Below are 10,104 nucleotides of genomic sequence, written 5' to 3' on the forward strand. Positions count from 1 at the left end.
TCAAATTGAAGATCAATACAATAACACGTCGATAACAGTACATATTTTACAAATTCTGAAAAACTACACCGAAGAATACAAGGAACTATGATGTCAATAACCGCACGAGTTGGTAGATAACGCAGAGGACGTTGACAATGCTCCTCCGATTCAATTCCTCCATCTCTTGTATGGAGGTTTCCTGACCAAGTGTTTGATCTTGCATCTTTCTCATGTGCATTGCTGTCAAAACAGATTGCAGACATGAGTAGAAGAAGCAGTAATTGCATATCAAGAACATGTCCAACATGTAATGTCCTGCTATCATCAAAAGTAGCTTCAATTTTTCAGCCAAAAAAGTTGCAACCGGAACTGTGAACGATCCATATCAAGGAGCAGTGTTTTCCGCTTAAAACGGGTAATTAACACTAATCGGTCATGCCTGAACTAGTCACATAAGCTACTGATCTACACTTAATTTGGCATAAAACCCATTGTTAATTCAATCAAGAAACATCACAGTGAATGAAATCGAATCCTACATAACAAAATCAAACCCATCGAAACAACAATTGCAAAATCAAACAATCTTAAGATGATATGAATGAAGAACAAATTAAGAAAATTGATGAATTCATACCATTAAACCGAGGAGGGCAACATTATTCCAACATATGCTGCAAATCGCCAACACCGTCCCCTTCGTCGTGAAGGATATTATGGAGCAAAATCGTCGAAGAAAAGCTGATAACTTTATAAAATTTATTAACAGGGGAAGGCAATTAGGGCATTCTCCTCCAGCTACACTTCCTCGAAGGTTCACCGATGTCATCGGAACCAATCTCGCAAACACAAGCCGGATACTTCTTATGATACTCCTCATTGAACACGTATATAAGATTTCCCAATCCCACACACTTCAAGCTAGCAAACTTGTCTTCCTCATCGTCGTCAAACAATCCATACAACAAGTCCTGCGGCATGATGGCGATCTCACTGAACTCCATTATGGTTTCCTCCATCTTCCACAGGTTGAAGGAGGGCCCGAGAGGGCCGTTGCATATTCCGGCGAGGACGAGGTGGTCGGTGGAGGAAATCAGGAAGGAGAAGACGACACCGGGCGGGTAGAGGGTCTGGACTTCGCTTCACGCACGAGTGCGGAGATAAAAAAAGGCAATGAAGCAGGAGTAGATTCCGAAGACGTAGAACCGGAGCTTGAAGAGGGTGAAGGAGAGCGACTGGGACGAGTTTCCGGAGCGGAAATCGGAGAGGAGAGGAGGGCATAGGAGCCAGGAATCGAAATCGAGGTTGTAAATCTCGACATCCAAACGGTTCTCGATGTCGACCAAATTGCCGATGAATTAGACGCCACCGACGACGACGAAGCTAGGGATGGGGGAGGAGGAGGAGGAGGGGGGAGAATCGACGCCGACAAGAGGGTTGATGCGGGAAAATCGGAAAGGGGAGGTAGAGAGCCAGCGGCACTTGAGAATAGGGGAGAAGGTGAAAATGGGGCCGATGATGAGGAAGAAGTCATCGGTGTCGAATGAGGAGGACTGGGAGGGGAAGGTGGGCGAGGGTAGGCGGAACCAGAGGTTGGAGAGGGGGTCGAAGGCGAACGACTGGTTGAAGTTGGATGATGTATTATGGATGCCGTAGAGGAAGAACCAGGGGTATTTATGGGAGTGTGGGGAGGAGAAGGTGGATGAAGAGATGAAAGAATGCCAGTGCTTGTAGATGGCGGAGGCGCGGATGAGGGTGGGGATGAGGAGGTAGGAGAGGATGAGCTTCATCACGTCAGAGCTGAGGCTGCTGATTTCCGTCATTTGTTGGGTGGATTGGACCAAGTCAAAAAGAATTGAGAGAGGAGGTTGGAGGAGAAAGGAGATGAGGGGACCGAGGGGTAGGTAGTTGCTTGATGGAGTTGAAGTTTAACTTTATCGGAAGATTAACTCACAGATTCTCCGTCTTCCCTTTTTCCCTCCATATTTCTCATCAGCGTCCATTAATACTATTTACTCGTAAAAACAATACAGTAGACTGTAGAGACTTATGACGTCATGCGATGTTTTGTCTTTTTATATTTTTTTGAGGTCAAAATGCGATGTTTCTAGTTTGGTAATGCACTTGTCTGTTTATATTGACTTTAAGTTTCTAATACATTAGTTTTGTATTCAAATATATTATAACACTTACATTTATTTTAACAAAATTCAACAATATATAAGTCATACTTGAGTCATGATCTCTTGATCTAATGCCATGGATCATTAATATTGCAAAAGAGAAATGCTAATGAGACTTTCATAAAAATAGGACTCTCCATAGACTCATTGACACGACATATTTTTTTCACAATGTTTTATAGCGTGGGAACAAAAACTAACATTAAACTGTGAGGTGAAAGAGAATCTATGAAAAAATTTCATTTTAACACTCTTCTTAGCATTTCTTATTGCAAAAAACTATTCTTGTTTTTAAAGTCTTCCCGAAAATTAAAGAAACATTTTTAGTTTGGGAACCGAACATAACCCGACCCGTTTCAAATGGGCTGATTTGGGACAAGTCCACGTGTCTAATTACTTTTTTTTTTTTTTGGGTTTTGGAATGGTACTGATCTACTGAGCAGAAGCAGAAGCAAAACCAACCATTTTAAACACTCATTTGCACTACTCAGGACACAGAAAAACAAATCCTACAAACATTTCTGCACTGCATGTGTTTAAACACAACCAAATCAATGTATATACTCCGCATATGTTAACGATTTTTCTATTCCGAAATAAGCAAACCTTGAGACCCCAGATCCATAGTTTCTAACAGAACCCATTACTCTTACACACAAAACTACATCAAATCAATCTCACAAATAACCAAATCGACAAATCAAATAAGTTAAATGGTACACTTAGTTGAACCCAACCCTAAAAATTACACGTAAATTAAAGAAAATGGAAAAGGAATTACCTGAATCAACCGGTTTTTTAGGCCTGGCCATGCTTGTTACTTTCACCGATCCTCGAAATACTTATAAAGTCTTCCTATGTGAAAACAGCATCGTTAGATGCCAAGAGCATGGGGCCTTGCCACGATGCTAAGGTCGTCGAAAGAAAGGAGTCGATGCCTGGACTCGCTCATCCTCCAGATCTAAGGCTTCGACGACGTGGTGGCAGGGCTAAGCAATAATATCAATGAGTTGAGGTGAGTGAGCACTGTGAGGAGGATAAGACGATTGAGAATTGAGTTAAAGGCGATGGAGTCGAGGAACTGAGCGAAAGGGTCTGAGAGTCTGATTCTGGAACTCGGGAGGAATTCACTAGGGTTGAAACCAACGGTTGAGATTGGATGATAAGTTATCATTCAATCTTGGCCGTTCATTATAATTAGAAACGGGTCGGTCCGGGTACTCGTTTTTCTAAGTATCTAGACTCGGCTCACCCCATAAATGAAAAGGGCCTGGCCCAGCCGCCTCATTTGTTCTCTGAAATATTAGGAACTGGCCCGAACCCATGCACAGGGGCTTGAAAAGTTTCAAGCAAACCGACTTGGTAACAGGTTATGTCTTGTTATGACTGTATCACTAAATTATTTATAATATTGAAAACAAAATTAAATATATATATCTGTTCGGTTCGGTTCGGTTTGGTTCGGTTTCCGAACCTTAAAAACCGAAACCGAACCAGCCAGATTCGGTTCGGTTCGGTTTGGCAGTTTCGGTTCGGTTTTTTTTCGGTTCGGTTTTTTTCGGCCTCGGTTCGGTTTGGTTTTCGGTTTTTTTCGGTTTTCGGTTATTTGAACCCACCCCTAGGAAATACCCATTTATATACAAAGACAATTAAGTCATTTCAAGGTGTAGGTAAATCATATTTCTTTTCGATTGTTGTGCATGACGTGTGCATATTTGAAATATCATATTTCTATCCAAAATTAAGAAATTGTCCTATTTCTAGGTATTTTCCTAAATTAAATACCTTATACTACTAAAATGTGGTAGTTTGTACAGCTTGTTTCATACTTACTCTTTTGGTTTGGATTAGATTGTTTGCGTGAAATTAATTAGTGAATCTAAAAGTTATAACCTACTTAGATGCACGAAATGGAACGTAATTGTTGTTTGAAAAATGGGAAAACCAACTTTTGTTCTTTTGTTTTTGTTTGTTCATGGAAATTGGGAAGGAGACGAAATCTTAGCTATTCCTAGCCTACAGATTTTAGTATTGCACTCAAGAAATCACAAGTACGTGGGACTAAATTACTAAATGAGTAATGGGTCCAATTTTGGTGGTTTGAAAAGCAGATTCGCCTAATTCTTGAGAGATTTTTCATTGTGTTCAAAATATATGATAGTGGGTAGTACATTATATGTTATTATACAAATGAAATAATACTTGAAAAATGAAAATTTTCTTCACTTGTATAATGAGTACTACTCCTCACATTGAAAAACCGGTTATAAAAATGCTATTACGTAATAAAAAGCACTTTTAATGCTTTTCTAGAAAGCACCTTCATGTTAGTTGTTAGAAAACACTTGAATTTTTAATAAATTTCTTACTGTTGCTTTTAATAAAAACACTTCTACTACGTAAGTATTCTCAAGTATGCTCTAAAATAGATTCAACCGAAGCTCAATTGAAACTCAAGTGAAGTTCAAAGTTAAGTCATTGAGGTTAGTTTAAGTAATCACAATAATTAGAGAACTGAATTAGAATTAAATTGGGTCAAACGTTTGAGATGTTTTCCACAATTTTTTTAGAGAGATAGCGTTAATGAGTTTAATAATTAGTTATTAGAAGGTTGGAGAATATGTGATAAACAAACTAGGGCTAGAGTTCCTAAATATAATTGTTTTCCGTGGATACACTAAAGCGTCATAGGCTATTTTCCACCGACTTAACAAAGAAAAGTGACACATCATTTTCAGGACTTTGAAGCAAGAAAAGTGACATCATATTCAAGACTTTGAAGCAAAGAAAAGTGATAAATTATTTCCCAAAAGTTTGAAGCATACTTGGTTGGTCATTATCCCCATTGGCCCGGGTTTTTTTCTAGAAGCTTGAACTGGTCCAGCAGCAGGAAAATATACACCTAAAAATCTGGAATTTGTTTATAATACACATATTTATTTACTATGTGAGCTCGTTTGAAAATATTTTTAAAATGATTTAAAAAATTTTAAGTTAAATAATTTTTTTAAATTATTTTAACCATTGGATTTAAATTTAGACTGTTAGATTTTTTTTTACCGTTAAATTTGATTATATTCGATCTCAACCGTTGAATTCAATACATATATAAATATAAAACTAAAAAAAGATTTGAATGTGGACCATTAGATCAACCAATGGTCCAATTGATTGTGGCTGCACGATCAGAAAAAGAGCCGTTAGGCTCATAATTCCCAGCAGACAAGTGGGAGACAGCCCCACATAGATGGGCCAGGAAGCCTGAGTAGGCCTAACGTGTGTGGGCCGTAATTCCTAGCAGACAAGTCGAAGACAGCCCCACATAGATGGGCTAGGAAGCATGAGTAGGCCTAGCGTGTGTGGGCCGTGTGCGCGTCTAGGTTGACGAGTCCAATTCATTCATTTGTTCCACTATCACATGTGGGCTCCACAATTAATTTTGGGCTAAATCTTGGCCCCTATGTGGGTTTTTTTATTTTTTATTTTTTTTTGAGTTCTAACATAACCCAATTTTAGCACAAGGGTTGGAAAGAAATTGTTTCCGCGGGGGCGGGGGGGGGGGGGGATAGAAGGAAAATTTTAGGACTTACTCCAAGGGTTGAAGTTAGTCTTACACATTTTTTTTTTTTTAAATTTTGCTCCTTGTTTAAGTTTGTTTTGTTGAATATGATAATCAGAAATAAAATGTTAAAAATAAATAAGGGTGTGGTAATTGTGGTTATTATTCAATAGCCCAATTACTTAAGCGTTGGCCTAAACCAAAACTCTCGACTACGAGCCCATGGCCTAATATCCAACAGTCACACTACTCGGATAAACTCTTTGTTTCAAGTTCATCAAGGTCTAGCCATTTCGTACTATGGTCTATCAGTATTCTTCTTCACTTGTAAGTGAGAAGTCTTAGGTTCAATTCTCGCCAAAGACGAATTTGAACCATATTATTGCTAGCTCATTATGAGACTAAGCTCACCAATTTTCCCTTAGAGCAGCTCCAGCGTGTGCTAGAGCCTTAGGGACAGGCCTGCGAACAGTGGTAGGTAGCCCGAGCAAGCAAGCCCAGCATGTGCTGGCGAGGGAAAGGCCCGACACGAGTTGCCAGCCCGAGAGCCCGAAGGCTACGTGACGCAAGGCTGACGTCTGGGCGATGTCAGCCATGTTTTATATATTTTTTGCGTTAGGCGCGTGCGCTTCAAGAGCGCGTGGGAGTGCATCGTCTGACAGAATTTCAGATGTGGGGTTCGCGGTGCACTTCGGCAAAGTTACTGTTGGGGAGGCCACGTGGCTTCCCCACGTCCGTTGGATTTTAACGACTACAATTTGTGGACCGTTGGATTTCCAACGGTAAAAAAATTTAAAAAGTTAATTCAATATCATCCTTTGGATCTGAGATCAACTGTCCATGTTATTCGCCTTTATAAATTAAAAAACAAACAGTTTAAAAATCAGAAATCTTACCGTTGTGCCACGTTGCACAATTTGGAGTGTTGGAATTCAATTTTTTTTTAAAATCTAATGGCAGAGATTAATTAGGGGAATACAAATTTAAAAAAATGTAAAAAATTAATAAAAATCAGAAAAAAAAATTGAAAAATTAAAAAAAAAAAATGATTTTACTTTTCTATAAATACCTTCTCTTTATCTTCTACCTTACAGCACAATTTCATTCTCAACTACTTTCAACCACATTCCTATCTTTCTCTCAAAGTTTCAATCCAATTTTTTTTCCAACAAAATGACTATTGATGCAGGTACGAGTTAGACGCTTATTGAAGATATTGCGTTGTGTACTAGCTGGGTTGAAGTTACTCATGATCCAATTACAGGTAATGAGATGGAGTTGCGAGAAATGTGGAATCTTATCCATACCAATTTTCTTGAGAAAAATGGTGGGAAAAGATCCAAAGAATCAATGTCCAGTCGTTGGAAATTACTTAGCCAATCATTTAGTACGTGGAGAGACGCCTTGGCACAAGCTAATGCTAATCTTCGAAGTGGGGAAATTTTAGTGGATCAAGAAACAATATATTATTTATTTGTTTGTACTATACCCAAATTTACACTATAATTATTTTTTTGTATTATTTATTTGTGTTATTTATTTGTTACCTACTTTCATTATAATTATTTGTTTGTCTTATTTATTTGTTAGCTACTTTCATTATAATTATTTGTTTGTATTATTTATTTGTTACCTACTTTCATTATAATTATTTCTTCTCCCGCTTGGTATAATGCCAAAACCAAAAGGAAAAACAAATCATTCACCCAGTGGGAATGTTGGAATATTGTCAAAGATTGTCCTAAATTCAGAGTTGTGCCTGTCGGTCCAGAAGTTGCCATGAACAGCACCCCTCTACACTCTACACCCGATCATTCAACCGGTGGGCATGTTCATGAAGATGACGTAGAAGACGTGCCCAAAATGCCCCCCCCAAAACAAGCATCGGGGTCGACCCGTTATCCAATTAGGCCTCAAGGTAAGAAGACTTCAAAGAGAAAAGGGAGTGCTTCCAAGAATGATTATGCAAAGTATATGGAAGAACTTTCTCGCCAAGGTGAATTGATTTTGGCGAGGGAAATGGCGAAATTTGAGGCTGATAAGGCTAGAGAAGAGGCAAAGGCTGCAGCTGTTGAGAGAGCATTTCAAGCTAATGAGAGAGAAAGAAAGCTACTTAGGCAAGAAAGGGAATAGGTTAGAGAAGAAAGAATGGCTCAACGAGATCATGACATTATGAACACGCCTTTAGTGGAAGTCGGAGAAAGCGGACGTGATGCGAATGAGGCGTTCAAAAGAAGTGAGAGCAAGAGGAGAGGGTCCTAGCACGACAACAGAAGATGATCCTAGCACCACAAATTAGTAAAGTGATGATGAATAGAGTACTTTAGGTTGTAATTTATTATTTATTGAATAGAGTACTTTATGTTGTTTCCAATTTATTGAATTTAGTATTTTATTTAAAGTGAGAGTAAATTTATTTAATTTGGTAATTTATTTATACGAAGAGAATCTTTATTCAAATGACCTAATAACACCAAATAAAATTACATAAATATACCAAATAATAAAAAACTCACTAAATGAACTAAAAAAATACACACCAAATAAAATTAAATAAACACACCAAATAAAAACAAACATAGTAAATGAACTTAAGTATCTTGAGCTTGTTTCAATTCCCACCGGTCCTCTATCAAGTCAATTTGCTGGGCATTGTGCATATATGGCCTTTGAAGTGCAGTATATCGTTGAATGAGCCTTTCATTGTAACATTCATCCCTTTCTAATGGCTCGTGTTGCACGGGTTCTTCAGTGGCATCATGAGCACAATATATTTGTGTTTTGGAATTGTTCATCGTGTCTGGCTCATATTCATCAACGGCATCATAATCGTACTCATCTTTCAGAATCATGTTGTGAAGAATGATGCACGTCATCATGATGGATCGAAGCGACTCTACATCAAACATTCTGGCAGAACCTCTGACAATCGCCTATCGAGCTTGGAGGATACTATAACAACGCTCCACATCCTTCCTGCACCCTTCTTGACAACTTGCAAAGTGTTTTTCCTTTACACTTCGCGAACGTGGCACTGTTTAGACAAATGTTGACCACCTTGGGTAAATGTTGTCTGCTAAGTAGTATGGCCCGTCGTACTTACGTCCGTTGACCCAGTATGTGACTTTTGTGCATTTCCTTGCAGGACATCGTTGAACACTGGGGATTGGCCAAGGACATTGAGTTTATTTTGAGCTCCCGGAACCCCGAAAAATGCATGTCAAATCCATGTATCAAAAGATGCCACTGCCTCTAAAATGATACTTTTTGCTCATTTTCTATCCCTATAAGTGCCTTGCCATGCACTTGGAAAAAATTTCCAGGTCCAGTGCATACAGTCAATGCTTCCAATCATCCCAGGAAAACCTCGCATCTCGCCCTTCTTCATAAGCCTTTGCAAGTCCATGTCAGTAGGTTTCCGGAGGTACTCTGTGGTGTATATAGATTCCATTGCTCCGCAAAACCTCATCAGGGACTCAAGGATAGTTAATTTCCCCATCCTCGCTATCTCATCCACTTAATCTGTAGATGCTCTATATGCAAGCATCCGAAAGGCAACATTAATTTTTTGCTCAGGAAAGAGACCCATAGCACCAAAAGCATCTTTCTTTTGCATAAAGTAAGAATCATGGTTGCAAACAGTAATCTTGATTTTGTTGAACAAATGTCATTCCATTCTAAAACGACGTCTAAAGTACATATCAGGGAATGCACTATTACAGACAAAATAATCGTCCAAGAGATCTGTACCTCGTCGTTGCCTGCTTTTATCAAGGTTTGCGGAACGGATGGGCCTGCAGATTTGACCCACAACTTGGATGACTAGATGGGAATGTGAGGCTCTGCCCATTCTTGCTTCGTCATCTCTCCTTCTATACTCCTCAGCATCTTCCATCTCATTTTGGGCCACCTGGAGATTGAACATTCCTTCTGATTGGTTAAACAATTCTTCATTTTGCTGATCGATTTCCCACATCATCCTTGAAGAAGAAGACATTGTAAGAAGGAAGCAGAAACTATGAATAATGATACAGATTTTGATTTTGGTGAAGCAGGAAGCGAAAACTATGACTAATGATAGAGATCTTGAGAAAATTGGTGTGAGATTTTCTGAGGATGGATGGTGGATTATATGGAGGATTTAGAAAGGATTAGGTTGTAGGGCATGCCACGTGGCATGCCGTCATTCGTTAAAAATTTGACCGAAATCTATCCTCAAAGATTGTAATCAAATTGTGACATGTGGCGCGACGTGATTGGTTAATAATCTTATTGGAAATCCATCACCAATAATTGTCTTTTCGGATAATGACATGTGGCGCAATGAGAACAATTAAAAATCTTATTGGAAATCCATCACCAATAATTGTCTTTTCGGAT

The 10,104-nt window shown here is 38.8% G+C and overlaps 1 pseudogene; it reads right to left on the minus strand.

Moving 5' to 3' along the window:
• Positions 1 to 1,940, minus strand: LOC139189035 (F-box/kelch-repeat protein At3g24760-like; annotated as a pseudogene).
• Positions 1,941 to 10,104: the final 8,164 nt, after the last annotated feature.

This window comes from Malus domestica, chromosome 10 (genome assembly GCF_042453785.1).
Source record: "Malus domestica chromosome 10, GDT2T_hap1".
Lineage (NCBI taxonomy): Eukaryota > Viridiplantae > Streptophyta > Magnoliopsida > Rosales > Rosaceae > Malus > Malus domestica.